Genomic DNA, 19181 nt, shown 5'->3' on the forward strand with positions numbered 1-19181 from the left:
TGGGCCTCCCTCTCTACTCCTCCTCCTCTTCAATGGGAGCCTCGAATCCAGGATGAATGAGGCCCATGAGAGGTTGCCCCTCCCTGAGTGCAAGGCCTTCACAGTAAGCAACACCCAGTCACAGTTACCTCACTTGTCACCCTCAATGAGGTGGCACTGCCCCAATGGCACCCTGGTGTTGCTCGCCCTGCAGAGCTGGCACATGAGCCCCCACTCCTGACAGTGTTTCCCGATGCCCTTTCCCCCTCCACCCTTGCTGCCAAGTTTTGCTGCCTCACCCGATAGCTTCCCAGTGAAGCCAACACTCAGCTCCCACCTCCCTGTCACCTCCTTTAACCAGGCGAGGCTCTGTAGCCCCGTGGTTCCCGTGTGCTATTAGTTCAATTGGACCCAGTGAATCAAATTGCTGACAATTGGACTCATAAATACTTTAAATGCCTTCTTGCCGACTGGATGTGCGAAGTCTGCCCTCCATGTCAGCCGCTGACAGAAAAATCCGGTCCGACGTCTTCCATCCCTATTTTATACACCCCCCTCCCCCTCCCCAGCCTCCATTCCCGTCTCCAACGGTCCCTAAAAATTCTGGCCCATGTCTCTCAGACTAATGGGAGTGAAACTACATCTGCTCCTTAGCCTGAACAGGGAGAGCTGCTCTCTCTGTGTTTAAAGTGAATGAATCTGATCTTTACCTTGTCTTACTGGAACGTTCACTGTCTGGAAATGTCTGTTTGAAAATGTTTTCCTGGTATATTAATGCAGCAGAGGAGCAGATGTGAGGTGCTGTTCAACAGAGAGGTTTGGAAGTGGGTGAAGGGGTGGAGTGACGCTGTGAGTTAGAGGCGCAATGAGCGCCATTCTCAATAAAGTGTCAGGAATAAAGGTCAGAGGAACAGACCAGGCAGGAAACACAGAAAGAGCGAGGAGAAGCTGGTGTGAAAATCAGAGATTAAACAACAGGCTTGTTCAGTTGGAACAAAAACAAGAAATGCTGGAATCACTCAGCAGGTCCGGCAGCATCTGCGGAAAGAGAAGCAGAGTCAACGCTTCGGGTCAGTGACCCTTCCTCGGCTGGTTCCAGCTTTTCTTGTTTTGTTTCAGATTTCCAGCATCCACAGTATTTTGCTTTGATTTTATGGCTTGTTCAGTTGGTTTGGGTCTGGTGGTTAGAATACCCAGAATCTGGGTTCACTTCCCTTCCAACTCAGCAAATTGTATCAACATTATCTTCCTAAAACCATAGAATGATACCCAAAGAAGGAGACCATTTGGTCCATTGTGTCAGTGCTGTCTCTTTGCTTGTGCTATCCAATTAGTCCTGGTGTTCAGCTTTTTCCTGTAATCTGTACATTTTTCCTTCCAGTATTTATCCCTATTGCTTTTCAAAGTTACTACTGAATCTGCTTTCAAGTCCCGATCAGACAGGGCATTCCAGATCACAACACATCACTGGATAAAAAATCATTCCTCATTTCGCCTCTGGTCTTTTCTCAATCACCTGATAAATACATCCTCTGGTTTCTGACCCTTTTGCCACTGGAAACAATTTCTCCTTATTCAACTTATTGAAAACCTTCTTGATGATGTCACATACTAGACTGCCAGTAAAACTGAAGCCCATGGAATAAAAGGGACAATGACAGCATGCATATGAAGTTTGCAGACTGATAGGAACATAGGAGCAGGAGTACGCCATTCAGCCCGTCGAGCCCACCCTGCCATTCAATATGATGACGACTGATCGTCCACTTCAATGCCTTTTTCCCACATTATCTCCATATCCCCTATGTCATTTGTATTTAGAAATCTGTCAATCTCTGCTTTGAACATACTCAATGACTGAGCTTCCACAGCCCTCTGAGGTAGAGAATTCCAAAGATTCACAACCCACTGAGTAAAGAAATTTCTCCTCATCGCTGTCCTAAGTGGCTTTCCCCTTACGTTGAAATTGTGTCCCCTGGTTCTAGACTCCTCAACCGGGGGAAACATCTTAGCTTCATCTACCTGTCTATCCCTTTAAATATTTTGTAAGTTTCAATGAGATCACCTCTCATTCTTCAAAACTCTAGAGAATACAGGCCCAGTTTCCCCAATCTCTCTTCATTTGACAGTCCCGCCATCCCGGGAACAAGTCTGGTGAACCTTCGTTGCACTCCCTCTATGGCAATGATATCCCTCCTAAGGTAAGGGGAACAAAACTTCACACAGTATTCCAAAGTGCAGTCCAACCAAGGTTATATACAATTGAAGCAAGACTTCACTACTCCTGTACTCAAATCCTCTTGTAATCGAGGCTAACATATCATTAGCCTTCCTAATTGCTTGCTGCACCTGCATGTAAGCTTTCAGTCACTTATAGACAAGGACACCCAGGCCCCTTTGTACATTCACACTCTTACCATTTAACAAATAATCTGCACATCTGTTTCTCCTACCAAAGTGGATAACCTCACGTTTTTACACATTATATTTCATGTGCCACTTTCTTGTCCACTCACTAAGTCTGTCCAAATTCCCTTGAAGCCGCTTTGCATCTTCCTCACAACTCACATTCCCACCTAGTTTTGTGTCATCTGCAAACTTGGAAATACTACATTTGGTCCCCACATCCAAATCATGTGAACAGCTGGGTCACAGTGTGGTGGTGAACAGTTGTATTTCTGTCTGGAGGAAGGTTTACAGTGGGTTCCCCATGGTTCCTCATAACTTCAGTTGTGTGCAGAGACTGGAAAAGCTGGGGTTGTGCTCCTTGGAGCAGAGCAAGTTCAGAACAACTTTGACAGAGTTAGAATCAAGGAATCAAATGGTTACAGTACAGAAGGAGACCATTCAGTCCATCATGTCCATGACAGCTCTTTGCAAGAGTAGATCAGCTAATTCCACTCCTCTGCCCTTTCATTGTAGCCCTGCAAATTTTCTCTATTCAGGTGTTTATCCAATTCCGTTTTGAAAGCCACGATTGAATCTGCCTCCAGCACACTCTCAGGCAGTATATTCCAGATCCGAACCACTCACTCTGTCCCACACCCCTGGTACCATTGCAGAAAATCTTTTCTGTTCATTTCATCCCTCATAAATAATTGAAATGAAATGTTTATTAGGAAATGCACAACATAAAAAGGAGAGAGAAATAAATGCTGAGTAAAATAGAAGTCAATGTTTGGAAGGTAAAAAGAGTGAGAGGAATATATCACACTTTGGGGCTTTTGTAAGAGGATTTACTGATAAACCTGGGATTTGAGAGGAAGCTGGTTCATGGTTTACAGAACAAATTCAGCCCCTGGGGTGGAGCCAACAGCTGCACCGTCCAATAACAGACAGGACGGGGACACTGTCTCAGGCCTGGTGAGCTCAGTCGATGAAAGCATGAAACTCTGAATCTCAAGTTTTTGAGTTTGAGCCCACGGTGGGTGTTTTCTATTTCCTTTTTAGACTGATTTTACAGGCGTTATCCAGCTCTGAATTCCTCGGCAGAGAGTTCAAGGAGTGTTTGAAATTAGATTCAACAACAGTATGAGAAAGTCTCTCCTTGATTCAGGACTCTTACCTCTCTGCAGCATCTCACTGCTGAAGATTGAACTTTTTCTCATTTCATTCTCAGCTCAGGGTCAGTGTGGACCAATGGGACTTCTGGCTGTCTCCCACTTCACAATCCATCAGTGCTGAGAAAGCAATGGGGAATATTACTCACATGTTACAATGTTTTATAAATACTTGAATGTATTTCACACTGTGTCTAACAGTGTGAATCTCCCCTGGTATATCAGCTGACCAACACTTCAACAGAACATTCACATAATGTGAGCTCTGAGATCTGTTCAGATCCCATTCCCAAGACCTGGAAAGTGGTTTTGGGCTGGATCACTCTTTTTCAGCTGGCACAGACACGATTGCTAAATGGTCTCATTCTGAGCCATAAATTTTCTCCATTTTCGATGTTCTATGAAGTGAGGTGTGATTGGGAGGGGCAATTCCACCAGGGTTACATTTTCTACCAAAACAATGACACAAGGGATACTTCACATTTTTATTCATTCATTCATGCGATGTGGGCATCGCTGGCTAGGCTAGCATTTATTGCCCATCCCTAATTGCCCATCAGAAGGTGGTGGTGAACTGCTTTCTTGAACCGCTGCAGTCCATGTGGGGTAGGTACACCCACAGTGCTGTGAGGAAGGGAGTTCCAGGATTTTGACCCAGCGACAGTGAAGGAACGGCGATATAGTTCCAAGTCAGGATGGTGTGTGGCTTGGAGGGGAACTTGCAGGTGGTGGTATCCCCTGCATTTGCTGCCCTTGCCATTCTCGGTGGTAAAGGTCGCTGGGTTTGGAAGGTGCTGTCTAAGGAGTCTTGGTGCATTGCTGCAGTGCATCTTGGAGACGGTACACACTGCTGCCACTGTGTGCCGATGGTGGAGGGAGTGAATGTTTGTAGATGGGGTGCCAATCAAGTGGGCTGCTTTGTCCTGGACGGTGTTGAGATTCTTGAGTTGGAATTGCACCCATCCAAGCAAGTGGAGAGTATTCCTTCACACTCTTGACTTGTGAATTGCAGATGGTGGACAGGCTTTGGGGAGTCAGGAGTCATGGATGAGTGAGAGGAATATATCACACTTTGGGGCTTTTGTAAGAGGATTTATTGATAAACCTGGGATTTGAGAGGAAGCTGCTTCATGGTTTACAGAACAAATTCAGCCCCTGGGGTGGAGCCAACAGCTGCACTGTAATTACTCGCCTCAGGATTCCAAGCCTCTGACCTGCTCTTGTAGTCACGTTATTTGTATGGCTCCCCATGGTAACCCCCATGATGTTGATGGTGGGGGATTCAGTGATTGTAATGCTATTGAATGTCAAGGGGAGATGGTTAGATTCTCTCTTGTTGGAGATGGTCATTGCCTGGCACTTGTGTGGTGCGAATGTTACTTGACACTTATCATCCCAAGCCTGTGAGACTGAAATAGCTCAGTTGGGAGTGTGTTGGACCGAAGATCCCTGGTTCAATCTGGGGTTTTGGCAGTTTTCCTTTATTCTGCATCGCCCTTTGGTTTTGACTCTTGAGCTGCACAATTTACACTGAAATTATTTACCCAACTCTGAAGGTTGGATTGGAATAGAGAGATATCAAGGATGGGAAATATTTACATTGTCAGCTTTAGCTTATTCTCTATCTCCTTGTGTCCTTTTCCCCAGTTTTTGAATCTTTCGGGGCCGGGAGAACATTTGATTTGCTGCATATGTCCCAAACTGAAGCCTTTTCCACATCTCTGGGCGGTCAGACTTGCTCTGTCTGTTTTTGCTGCTCGTGACCATTAACGAGAACAGGCCACGAGTTCAATGTTTATCAGCAAACGGAAGATAATTGGAAAGAATTCTGTGTTACTCCAGACCAGTGACAAAGATACAATGGATGTTATTCAAAATAAATTCCCTTTGACATTTTAAGTAAACTTGTTTGCATCTAAAAGTTGGATTTTAAGTGTTACAAAAATGTGTCAAATTATTGACTGACCATGTGACAGCGCACATGGGGATCAAATCCACAGCCTTGTTGTTATCAACACTGCGTCCTAACCAACTGAACTAAGCGGCCTATAGACAGAGCCAGGTATGGGTTTGAGCCGCATGCTGTGCGGTTTGTGTTTTATTTCACACACTGGATGACAGAGCGATTGTACAAACAATGGACACATCACATCCCTGAAACATTGTTCTGATATAAAACAGTGTGAAATAAGAACTGAGCATGGAAGTGGAACGGAACCAGGAATCAGGACTTTAATCCATTGAAGTTGATCTTGAAATTCAACCATTCACGAACATTCCAACAGATCGAACTCTCTTCTGATATCAAATCCAGGAACCTGAGCTGCTGTAAAACATAACTGAGCCTGACGTGATTCGAACACACAACCTTCCGATCTGGAGTTAGACGCGGTACCGTTGCGCCACAAGCTCACAGATAAAATAAAGTCTTCCATTCCTGGCAGATTTACTTCTTGTTTAGATTCAGTGATTGAAATTAATTCAATCCTCATCTGACCTCCGCTCTGCAAAGGCCTGCCACCCGACCTGAACCCGACGGGTCCCGTGTCGGGTTCGGGTCGTGTCGGGTCGCTCTCCCGGGTCTGGCTTTCGGGCTCGGGTCAGGTCGGGCCAGGTTCGGGTCGGGCTGGGTCCAGGTCGGGCTGAGTCCGTGTCGGACACACACAGTAAGTATTACATTTAACTCTGCTGGGAAGTTGAGTTTAATAAGTGTCAAAAGTTGAAAGGCCAACCTAAGCTGGGAGTCCGGGTCATCAAGGAGGGAAACTCTGAGTCTGCTCAGTGAGCAAGTGAGCATCTCTATGACGTCATTGCGCTCATGCTGCAGTTTCCTGTAGATTCGGAATCGGGAGGTAGGTAAAGTGAACATTCCGGTGGTCGGGTAAGGTTCGGGTTAGTTTGGGCGTGGGAATAAATGGAGATACTCGGGCCGGGTCGGGCTCGGGTCCAATGTGGTTCTGTCGGGTTCGGGTCGGGTATTTTTTCCTGACCTGAGCAGGCCTTTACCGCTCTGTCAGTTCAGTGCCGTATTTAAACTATTACTTGGAGTTCTGTTTTACAGGGTCTCGGCTGTTTAAGTGTTTCCCAGACCCACTACTCTGATTAATCAGACATTTTGCTGCTAACTGCTGCTGCTACAATTGAAATGTAAAAAAGAATTTCCAGTGACCTGCAACCAATGGACAAATACATTTCAGAAAGTTAAAGCTCATTCGCCAATCCACAAATGTGTCTTTCTGCTTATATTTATAAACAACTCCTTCTCTCCACTATGAGAACTATACAATCACTCCAGTTATTTGAAAGTTAGTATAAGATGTTCCAGTTCATCAATTTTAAAACTGCAGCAGGTATTTTCCAGAAAACTTCTCTGTTGGAACCTCAGTCCCATTTAGATTGAAAGTGGACAATTAATGTATTCACTTGTTCATTGTGGACAGGTGTCTGACTTAGAATAACTCTCATTAACTTTCAATGAGGTGGCAGTATTTCTGTGCTCCCATTTTACACAGTCTGTCCTGTTCATGCACCATGTTTTTATTCTCCTCTCCCATTCTCCACAGGATACAGATTACAAGCATCATCACTCTAGCTGTTGAAAAGCATTGGAAGAATCTGGTCACACAGGTATTGAAACATTCATTTTCTGCCATTTTACAAGTTGGTTGCTTTAAACACAGTACAATGTGCAATCATCTTGAAAAGAGATTCTCTTTAATATCCAATACAAACTGAATTACAAACCTGACAGACAAACACAGGAGAACAAGTGACTAGTGAACACAAACCTCATGGTGCTCATTTTCAGATTTATTGCAGTCATCTTACAAAACAAGTGAAAGAATATTCCAGTGAAATGATTTGGAAAGTAGGTGTGACTTTTGTTGGTGCCTTTCTTTGCTCTGTTGGTGAAACTTTCTTGCACCTGACTCCTGTTCATGTCTCTGTTTCCTCTATTGAATGAGGAAGGAGGTATTTGATCAGAAATCAACTGGATTGTGTACCTTTGAGAGGGGATTTCTGCACCATCAGGGCTGGAAACAGGAGTGAGTGAAAGACAATGTGTGGAGTTTGATTTTGTACAGAGGGAGAGCAAATCTAACAGGACTGTGAGATATTGGCCTGGATTTTACAGCCCCAATAGCGGTGAACTCTGAGACTTTCACTGCTATTGAGGGTCTGAACAGCACTGCAACTGCCGGTACATGCACACACTAACACCAGCATCTGGAAGTTGTGGTGGTGAGAAATGTGCTTAGAAGGAGCCTCTGATCATAATCGCACCAGCCCACTCTTTAAAGTGACAGGGACCTGTAGTTCAGCAATTTGGGCTCATTGCCCACAATGTACCCTGATTTTTACCTGGGTTGTATTAAAGCCGGTACCAACCGGCTCAGGGCTGCTCGGGAAGGACTTTTCTGTTGACACAACAGCTCCACTATTCCAGGAAGACACCGGCCGCAGCAGGGGTCAACTCTCAGAAAGGAGTTCAGACATTTTAAATGTTGTATTTTATTTCATAATTGTATGTAAGTTTTTAGCATGGCCTGATCAGAGTTCTTAAATTTACATCTGACTTTTTATTAACAAGATTGAAGTGTTTTTAAAAGATCTCGAAATGTATATGACTTTTTATCAAGAATTACTTGGCTTCTTTGTAATGACTCTTGAGCAAGATTGAAGTGACTTTTAAAAACTACATCTTATCCTTTAAAATCCTGCTTCCATGCAGATGACATTGGAAGATGACTTCAGAATAACTTAGACAATCTTTCTAACAGGTACTGCAACAGCTTAAGTCCTACTTTCTGCAAAAGCTGGTGAATTACCTTCCGGGAGCGGAGAGGAGCGGAGCGGAGCCAACCGATATGGACCGATATGAGGAGAACGCCGAGAGCGGAGCCTATAAATCCAATCCGAGGATCGAGGCCCAGTCTCTTCCCTTCCAGGAGTGGAGTGGAGCTCTTCCAGTGTGCTGGAGTTTTGAAAGAAAAGAAGCCAACTGTGATGTCAGAGGAGAACTGCAAGGTGATTGGTTGGTGAGTCACTGCTGTTAGTGTATTTAAATATCTTAAAGAAAAGGGCAAAGTTTTTTAGTTGAAAAAAAAACCTCTACTGATAAGGTGAGTACTGCTAAAGTGTTTTTTTTATTCAGTGTAGCTTATGAAGGACTTTAGATTGTCGTGGGTAGAACAAGGCCCCTAGTGTCATTAGTATTTTTTAATTAAGGGAGTAACTAATTAATCTAAGGGTAAGTCATGGCAGGAGAGCTCAGCCCCGTGATATGCTCCTCCTGCGCTATGTGGGGATTCAGGAACCCTCCCAGTCTCCATGACGACCATGTGTGCAGGAAGTGTATCCAGCTGCAGCTACTGGCTACTCGCATTATGGAGCAGGAACTGCGGGTGGTTTCACTGTGGAGCGTCCGCGAAGCTGAGGGCGTCATGGATAGCATGTTAAGTGAGGTGTTCGCACCGCAGGTAATGTATGCACAGGCAGAAAAGGGATGTGTGACCACCAGATGGAATAGTAGGAGCAGGCAGGTAGTGCAGGAGTCCCCTGTGGCCATCCCCCTCTCAAACAGATACACCGCTTTGGTTACTGTTGGGGGGAAGACCTCCCAGGGGAAAAGAGCAACAGCGCGGTCCGTGGCACCACGGAGGGCTCTGCTGCACAGCAGGGGAGGAAAAGGGGTGGAAGAGCTATTGTGATAGGGGATTCTATCATAAGGGGTGCTGATAGGCGTTTCTGTGGCCGCAAACGAGACTCCAGGATGGTATGTTGCCTCCCTAATACAAGGGTCAAGGATGTTTCCGAGCAGCTGCCGGAAATTCTGAAAGGGGAGGGTGTGCAGCCAGAGATCGTGGTCCATATTGGTATGAACGACATAGGCAGGAAGAGAGATGAGGTTCTGCAAAGTGAATATAGGGAGTTAGGCAGAAGGTTAAAGAGCAAGACCTCGAGGGTTGTAATCTCAGGATTACTCCCTGTGACACGTGCTAGTGCGGGTAGGAATAGGAGGATTAGGCAAATGAATGCGTTGCTGAAGACTGGCGAAGGCGGGAGGGCTTCAGGTACTTGGATCATTGGGATCTCTTCTGGTGCAGAGGTGACCTGTACAAGAGGGACGGGTTGCATCTGAACTGGAAGGGGACCAATATCCTTGTAGGGAGATTTTCTAGTAATACACGGGAGGGTTTAAACTAGTCTTGCAGCGGGGGTGGAACCCAAAGTAGTAGTCTCTCCGATGAGATAGTTGAGGCAAATGGAGAGGTTAAAACAAGCAAGTCCAGTCGGCAGGCCAGGCAGGGGCAGGACAGGGAGCGTGGAAGGTCTGGTGGGCTAAACTGCATTTACTTTAATGCAAGTATCCTTACAGTTAAGGCAGATTAACTCAGAGCATGGATCAGAACATGGGATTGTGATATTGAAGCTATTACGGAAACGTGGTTGAGGGATGGGCAGGACTGGCCACTCTATGTTCCGGGGTACCGATCCTTCCGGCGTGACAGAGGTGGAGGTAAGAGAGGAGGGGGAGTTGCACTATTGATTAGGGAGGACATCAGTACTTAGAGAGGATATCCCGGGGTGAATGTCCAGTGAGGCCATACTGGTAGAACTTAGAAATAATAAAAGGGTGATCCCTTTGATGGGATTATACTATAGGCCCCCCAATAGTCAGAGGGAAGTGGAGGAGCATATATGTAGGGAAATCACAGATAGGTATAGGAATTATAGGGTTGTAATAGTAGGTGATTTTAACTTCCCGAAGATTGACTGGGACTGCCTTAGTGCAAAGGGATCAGATGGGGAAGAATTTGTTAAGTGAATCCAGGATAGTTTTCTGAAGCAGTACGTGGATGGCCCGACTAGAGAAGGGGCTACACTCGACCTCCTCTAAGGAAATTAGGATGGGCAGGTGGTTGATGTGTCATTGTGGGAGCACTTTGGGACCAGTGACCATAACTCTATTAGCTTCAAGATAGTTATGAAAAAGAATAGGACTGGTCCTCAGGTTGAAGTCCTAAATTGGGGGAAGGCTAATTTCCATGGTATCAGACAGGAACTCTCAAAAGTTGAATGGGAGAGGCTGTTTACAGGTAAAGGGACGTCTGGCAAGTGGGAGGCTTTTAAAAGTGAGATAGGAAGAGTTCAGGGCCAGCATGTTCCTGTTAGATGGAAGGGCAAGGCTGGCAAGTTTAGGAAACCTTGGTTGACGAGGGATATTGATGGTCTGGTCAGGACAAAGAAGGAGGCATACGTCAAGTATAGGCAGCTGGGATCGAGCGAGTCCCTCGAGACCTATAGGGGATGTAGGAGAACACTTAAGAATGAAATTAGGAGGGCGAAAAGGGGCCATGAGATTTCCCTGGCAGATAAGATAAAGGAGAATCCTAAAATATTCTATAAGTATATTAAGAGTAAAAGGGTAGCGAGGGAGAGAGTAGGTCCCCTTAAGGATCAGTGTGGCAATCTATGTGTGAAGCCACGCGAAATGGGCGAGGTCTTAAATGAATATTTCTCGTCTGTATTTACCGTGGAGAAGGTCATGGAAGCTAGTGAGTTCAAGGGAGGGAACAGCGATATCCTGCAGCATATCAACATTACAAAGGAGGAGGTGTTGGAGGTTTTGAAGCGCATTAAGGTGGATAAATCCCCAGGGCCTGATCAGATGTATCCGAGGATGCTATGGGAAGCAAGGGAGGAGATTGCTGGGGCGCTGGCAGAGATTTTTGTATCATCGTTAGCCACGGGTGGGGTACCGGAAGACTGGAGGATAGCTAATTTGTTAATTAATAAATTAAATAACAAATCATGTCGCCTCTTTCTCTTCTAAACTCTGGCGGAGACAAGCCTAGCTTGTCCAATCTTTCCTCGTAAGACAGCCCACCCATTCCATGTATTAGTCTAGTAAACTTTCTCTGTGCTACCTCCAAGCATTTACATCCTTCCGCAAATAAGGAGACCAGTACTGTACTCAGTACTGCTGAAGAGGTCTCACCAATGTCCTGTATAGCTGAAGCATAACCTCCCTACTATTGTATTCAATTCCCATGGTGATAAATGATAACATTCTATTAGCTTTCCTAATTAAGTGCTGGACCTGCATACTAACCTTTTGCAATTCATGCCCTCGGACACCCAGATCCCTCTGCATCTCAGAGCTCTGCAATCTCTCACCATTTGGAAAAGATGCTTTTTTATTCTTCCTGCCATAGTGGACAATTTCCGACTTTCCCACATTATACTCCATTTGCCAGGTCTTTGCCCAATCACTTAACCTATCTATATCCCTTTGTAGCCCCCTTATGTCCTCTTCACAACCTACTTTCCTACCTATCTTTGTGATCAGCAAATTTAGCAACAATACCTTCGGTCCCTTCATCTAAGTCATTTATATAAATTGTAATAAGTTGAGGCCCCAGCACAGATCCCTGTGGCACACCACTCGTTACTTCTTGCCAACCATAAAATGAACCATTTATGCTGACTCTCTGTTTCCTGTCAGCTAGCCAATCTTCTATCCATGCCAATATGTTACCCCCGACACCATGAGCTTTTATTTTCTGCAATAACCTTTGATATGGCACCTTATCCTTCTGGAAATCGAAATACAATACATCCACTGGTTCCCCTTTATCCACAGCACATGTAACTCCCTCAAAGAACTCCAATAAATTGGTTAAACATGATTTCCCTTTCAAAAGACCATGTTGACTCTGCCTGATTACCTTAATTTTTTTCTAAATGCCCTGCTATAACATCCTCTGTAATAGCTCCAAACATTTTCCCGAAGACAAATGTTAAGCGAACTGGCCTGTCGTTTCCTGCTTTCTGTCTCCCTCCCTTTTTGAATAAATGAGTTCCATTCACTCCTTTCCAATCTAACGGAACCTTCCCGAATCTAGGGAATTTTGGAATATTAAAACCAGCGCATCAACTATCTCACTAGCCAATTCAGGACCTGGCGACTTGTCAACCCGCAGCTCCAACAATTTGTTTAGTACCGCTTCCCTGGTGATTGTAATTTTCTTGAGTTCCTCCATCCCTTCAATTTCCTGATATACGGCTAATACTGGGATGTTATTTGTATCCTCAATAGTGAAGACCGATGCAAAGTATCTGTTCAATTCATCTGCCATCTCTTAATTATCCATTATTAATTCCCCAGACACACTTTCTATTGGACCAACAGTCGCTTTGTTAACTCTTTTCTTTTTAAAATATCTATCGAAACTCTTACTAGTTGTCTTGAAATTTCTTGCGAGCTTTCTCTCATACTCTAATTTTACCTTCCTTATCAATCTTTTAGTCATTCTTTGCTGTTTTTTAATATTCTGTCCAATCTTCTGACCTGCCTCCCACCTTTGCACAATTATAGGCTTTTTCTTTAAGTTTGATAGTATCTTTAACTGTTTTCGTGAACCATGGATAGTGAGTCCCACCTTTGGAACTTTTCTTTCTCGTTGAAATGTATCTGTTCTGTGTATTCTGAAATATCCCCGTAAATGTCTGCCACTGCATCTCTATTGACTTATCCCTTAACCTAATTTGCCAGTTCACTTTAGCTAGCTCTGCTTTCATGACCTTATAATTGCCCTTATTTAAATTTAAAATACTAGTCTGGGACCCACTCTCCTCTCCCTCAAACTGAATGTAAAATTCAATCATATTATAATCGCTACTATTTAGGGGCACCTGAACTATGAGGTCATTAATTAATCCTATCTCGTTGCACAATGCCAGGTCTAGTATAGCCTGCTCTCTGGTTGGCTCCAGAATGTATTGTTCCAAGAAATTATCCCCAAAACATTCTATGTGCTCCTCATCTAGGCTACCTCTGCCCATCTGAATTTTCCAGTCTATATGTAGATTAAAATCCCCCATAATTATCACAGTACCTTTCTGACAAGCTGCCATTATTTCTTCCTTCATATCCCATCCGACAGTGTGGTTAATGTTAGGTGGCATGTACACCACCCCCACAAGTGACTTCTTGCCTTTATGATTTCTCATTTGTACCCAAACTGCTTCTACATCGTGATCTCCTGAACTTAGGTCATCCCTCTCTATTACGCTCATACCATTATTAATTAACAGAGCTACCCCACCACCTTTTCCTCGCTTCCTGTCCTTCCAAAATGCCATGTCACCTCCAATATTCACATCCCAATCTATGTCGCCCTGCAGCCATGTCTCTGGAATGACTATCAGATCGTACTTATTTATTCTATTTGTGCTCTCAGTTCATCTGTTTTGTTTCGAATGCTCCATACATTCAGATACAGAGCATTTAGTTTTGTCCTTTTATTATTTTTGTCACCTCTAGCCTTATCTGTCGATTTACTCTTAGATTTGTACATTCTGTCCCTTCCTGTCACAGTCTGTTTATCATTTCCCATATTTATACCTTTCTCTCTTGCCTTGTCTCTCCTCCTTGATTCACCATATCTTCCCAAATTTGATCCCTTGCCCCCACTATTCAGTTTACAACCGTCTCTACTTCTCTAGTTATTTGGCTCGCTAGAACACCAGCACCAGCACGGTTCAGGTGTAGACCGTCCCAACGGTACAGCCACCACTTTCCCCAGTACTGGTGCCAATGCCCCACGAACCAGAACCCACAACTGCCACACCAGTCTTTCAGCCGCACATTACTTTCTCTAATCTTATTTGTCCGATGCCAATTTGCACATGGCTCAGGTAATAATCCAGAGATGATTAACTTTGAGGTTCTGCTTCTTAATTTGCTGCCTAGTTCCTCATACTGACTTTGCAGAACCTCTATCCTTGTCCTGCCTATGTCGTTGGTACCGACATGGACCACGACGACTGGATCCTCCCCCTCCCATTGTATGTTTCACTCCAGCCCTGAGCAGATGTCCTGAATCCTGGCACCGGCAGGCAACACAGCCGTCTGGACTCTTGCTCTTTGCTGCAGAGAACAGAGTCAATCCACGTTACTATACTGTCCCCTACTACCACTACATTCCTTTTTTCTCCCTCTTTGAGCCGCAAACACTTACTGCAGACGTGTTTGCCCTGGATCACACTGGCATCCAGGAACTCCCACATGCTGCAGCTGTGACACATCACCTGTCCTGTCATCCTTAACGTGTTTCAATTAACTACTTAAATATTTTATTCAATTCTTCATTTTACTGTATATTTTATTAAACTTACCACTAGTTTGTTTACTATTTTAAACGTTAGGACTAAAATGGACCTTAATCACTGAACAGATGTGCATCAAGCAGGTCGGTTCTTCCAAACCAATCAACTACCTGCTTGCCTGTGATGTCACAGCTTACCAGATCCTCACCAAACAGCTCCTTCCACTGCACCGAAGAAAGAACCAAATCCTGTCTGCTCACCCCAGCGGCTCTCTGTTTCCCTGCTCTCACTCTCCATTGTGACGTCACTCCTCGATTTTTTTTTCCCCTGCTCTGCTCCTCTCTCTCTCCGAGTCTGTGCTTTTGACGCATTTCTTCATTTGCTGTTCCGTTGTGCTCCTCTGTTTCTGGTCCAAAATCTGACTCTGGTGGGACTTGAACACACAACATTTGAATATCGTCTTAATCATTATTTAAAAGTCCAGCACTCTACCCATTGCGCCACAAAACCTCACACATTTTTATTAACATCACTAAGACCTTTGATCTTGTCAGCAGAGACGGCCTCTTCAAACTGCAATGGAACATCGGCTGCCCTCCTGACCTCTTGGGCATCATCTCTTCTTTCCACGAGAACATGCACAGTTCCATCAGTTACAATGGAGCAACATCAGACGCTTTCAAGATCAGCAGTGGGGTAAAGCAGGGCTGCGCGCTGGCGCCAACTCTCTTAGGAACAGAGGAACATCGGAGTAAGCTATTCAGCCCGTCGAGCCTGCTCTGTCATTCAATTCGATCATGGCTGATCACCTACCTCAAAGCCCCTTTCCCATGCTATCCCCATATCCCTTGATGTCATGAGTATCAAGATTTCTATCAATTTCTGTCTTGAACATGCTCAATGATTGAGCTGCCACAGCCCTCTGGGGCACAGTATTCCAATGATTCACCACCGTCTGAGTGAAGAAATTCCACCCATCTCAGTTTTAAATGGCCTACTCCTTATTCTGAGACGATGTCCTTTGGTTTTAGACTCACCAACCAGGGCAAACATCCTGTCTACATCCACACTGTCACGCCCTGTAAGAATTTTGTCAGTTTCAATCAGATCACCTCTCATTCTTCGAAACTTTAAGGAATACAGGCCCAGTTTCCTCATAAAACAATCCCACCATCCCAGGGATTAGTCTGGTGACATAAAAACAAGAAATGCTGCAACCACTCAGCAGGTCTGGCAGCATCTGTGAAAAGAGAAGCAGAGTTAACGTTTCAGGTCAGTGACCCTTCTTCGGAACTGACATATATTAGAAAAGTCACAGGTTATAAGCAAGTGAGGTGGGGGTGGGGCAAGAGATAACAAAGGAGAAGGTGTAGTTTGGACAAGGCCACATAGCTGACCAAAAGGTCATGCAGCAAAGGCAAACAATATGTTAATGGTGTGTTGAAAGACAAAGCATTAGTACAGATTAGGTGTTAACGGGCTGAATATTGAACAGCAGCAAGTACAAACCTGAAAAAAAAACAGTAGGTAAGCAAACTGAACAAACTGAGATGAAATGAAATAAATGCAAAAAAAAAGATTAGTCTGTTGACCCTCTGTTTCACTCCCTCTTTGGCAAGTATATCCTTCATATGATGAGGACACAAAACTGGACACAATACTCCAGTGCGGATTCACCAAGGCTCTATACAATTGCAGCAAGACATCTTTACTCCTGTACTCATGACCCCTCGTGTGGGTACAACATACCATTTGCCTTCCTAATTGATTGCTGCACCTGCACAAGAGCTTTTAGTGTCTCAGTAACAAGGACACCCAGGTCCCTTTGGACATCAATACTTCCCAACCTCTCACCATTTAAGAAATACTCTGTCTTTCTGTTTATTCTACCAAAGTGGATAACTTCACACTTATTCACATTATATTCCATGTTCTTGCCCATTCACTGCGCCGCTCCAGGTCCCCTAGAAGCCTCTCTGCATCCTCCTCACAACTCACACTTCACCTAGCTTTGTGTCACCTGCAAAATTGGAAATATTACATTTAATCCCCACATCCAAATCATTTATTTCGGTTGTTAACAGCTGTGGCTCCAACACTGATCCTTGCAGTACCCCAATAGTAACAGCCTGCCATCCTGAGAAGGACCCGTTATTCCTGCTCTCTGTTTTCGGTCTGTTAACCAATTCTCAATCCATATCAGTATATTATCCCCAAGCCTATGTGCTCTAATTTTGTTTACTCACCTCCTGTGTGGGACCTTACCAAAGGAAAATACAAATACCACACATCCACTGGTTCTCCTTTATCTGTTCTATAGGTAACATCCTCAAAAAACTCAACAGGTTTTTCAAACCTGTTTTCCTTTTCATAAATCTATGTTGACTCTGCCCAATCATATCATCATTTTCGAACTGTCTAGTTATCACATCCTTTATAATTGGCATATTCTTCTCCATGCTGCTATTGTACACTTTCAATGACTCAGATGGGGGTGTTCACCTGCACATCAGAGCTGACGACAAGCTGTTCAACTTGGCAAGACTGTGCGCCAAGACCAAAGTGGGTAAATTCCTAGTCTGTGAGTTGCTATTTGCTAATGATGCTGTGCTGACATCCCATAATGAAGTTCAGTTACAGCAGCTTGTAGATCGGTTCTCCCTGGCCTGCAAATAGTTTGGACTGACGATCAGCATCAGGAAGATGAAAGTTATGGGCCAGGACGTAGAGACTCCACTTTCCATCAACATCGACAACCTCACTTTGGAGGTTGTCAACAGCTTCACATACCTTCAATCAACAATCACCAGCAATCTGTCCCTTGATGCTGAAATCAGCACCAGGATTTCCAATGCTGCAGCTGTCATGTCAAAGTTGAGAAGACAAGTGTGAACCGACAGCAAACTGACCGAAAATACAAAGCTCCACGTGCACCAGGCTTGTGTTCTCAGCACCCTCCTTTATAGTAGAGCAGCATCAACAACTTATACAAGCCAAAAAAAGCGGCTGAACAGCTTCCACCTCCACTGCCTCAGATGGATACTGGGCATCTCCTGGCAGGACAGAGTGCCGAATGCAGAAGTACACCAGCGTGCAGGGATCCACAGCATGTTTGCCCTCTTGAGTCAGCGGTGATTCTGTTGACTGGGCCAAATGGATGACGGTCACATTGCCAAATACATGCTCTATGGTGAGCACGAGATCAACAGGTCAGGGAAAAAAATTAAGTCATTTGGAGAGGTTTGAGTTAATTCAGGAGAGTGGGCATGGATTTATCAATGGGAGTTCATGCTTGACGAATCTAACTGCATTTGTTGATAAACTATCTGAGAATGCTGATGAAGGGAATGCAGTGGATGTTGTTTATATAGATGTTACGAAAGCATTTTATAAAGGACCACATAAAAGGGTGGTTAACAAAATTGAGGTTCATGTATTAGGAGGGTCAGTGTCCATTTGGAGAGTAAATTGTTTTAAAGACTGAAAACACCGAGTCATATGAAATGGTTCTTGGTCAGACCGGAGGATAGTCGACAGTGGTGTTCCCCAAGGGTCAGTGCGAGAACCACTGCTTTTTTTTGCTAAAGGTAAGTGACTTGGATCTAGGAATAAAGAGTAGAATCTCAAAATATGCCGATGACACCAAACTTGGAGGAGTGGCAAACAGAGAGGATGATATGAACTGCCTGCAACAGGACAGTGATAGGCTAGCAGAATGGGCAGACAGGTGGCAGATGGAATTTAATAGTGACAAGTGTGAGGTGATGTATTTTGGCATAAGGAATAGGGAGAGGCAACATATACTTAATGGCACAGTTCTAAAGAGTGTGCTGGAATAGAGGGACTTGGGGTTCATGTGCAACAATCTTTGAAGGTGGCAAGACATATTGCGAGAGTGGTTAGCAAAGCATATGGGATCTTGGGCTTTATAAATAGAGGCATTGAGTACAAAAGCAGGGAAGTTATGCTGAACCATTATAAAACTCTGGTTAGGCCCCAATTGGAGTGTTGCTTCCAGTTCTGCTCAGCAGACTTTCGAAAGAATGTGAGGGTCCTTGAGAGGATGCAGAGGCGATTTACCAGAATGGATCCAGGGATGGGAGATTTTAGTTGCAAGGTTAGGTTGGAAAAGCTAGGATTATTCTGCCTATATCAAAGGAGATTGAGTGGAGAATTGACAGAGGTGTATAACACCTCTGGTGAACAGGCCATCCTAGACTGGGTATTGTGTAATGAGAAAGGATTAGTTAGCAATCTTGTTGTGTGGGGTCCCTTGGGGAAATGCGCCCTTAATATGATAAAATTCTTCATTAAGATGGAGAGTGAGAGAGTTGATTCCGAGACTAGGGTCCTAAATCTAAACAAAGGAAACTATGAAGGTATGAGGCGGGAGTTGGCTATGATAGATTGGGGAACGTTACTTAAAGGGTTGACAGTGGATAGGCAATGGCTAGCATTTAAAGAGCGCATGGATGAATTACAACAATTGTTCATTCCTGTCTGTGCAAAAGTAAAACAGGAAGGGTG

This window comes from Heterodontus francisci, unplaced genomic scaffold (genome assembly GCF_036365525.1).
Source record: "Heterodontus francisci isolate sHetFra1 unplaced genomic scaffold, sHetFra1.hap1 HAP1_SCAFFOLD_51_2, whole genome shotgun sequence".
Classification (NCBI taxonomy): Eukaryota; Metazoa; Chordata; class Chondrichthyes; order Heterodontiformes; family Heterodontidae; genus Heterodontus; species Heterodontus francisci.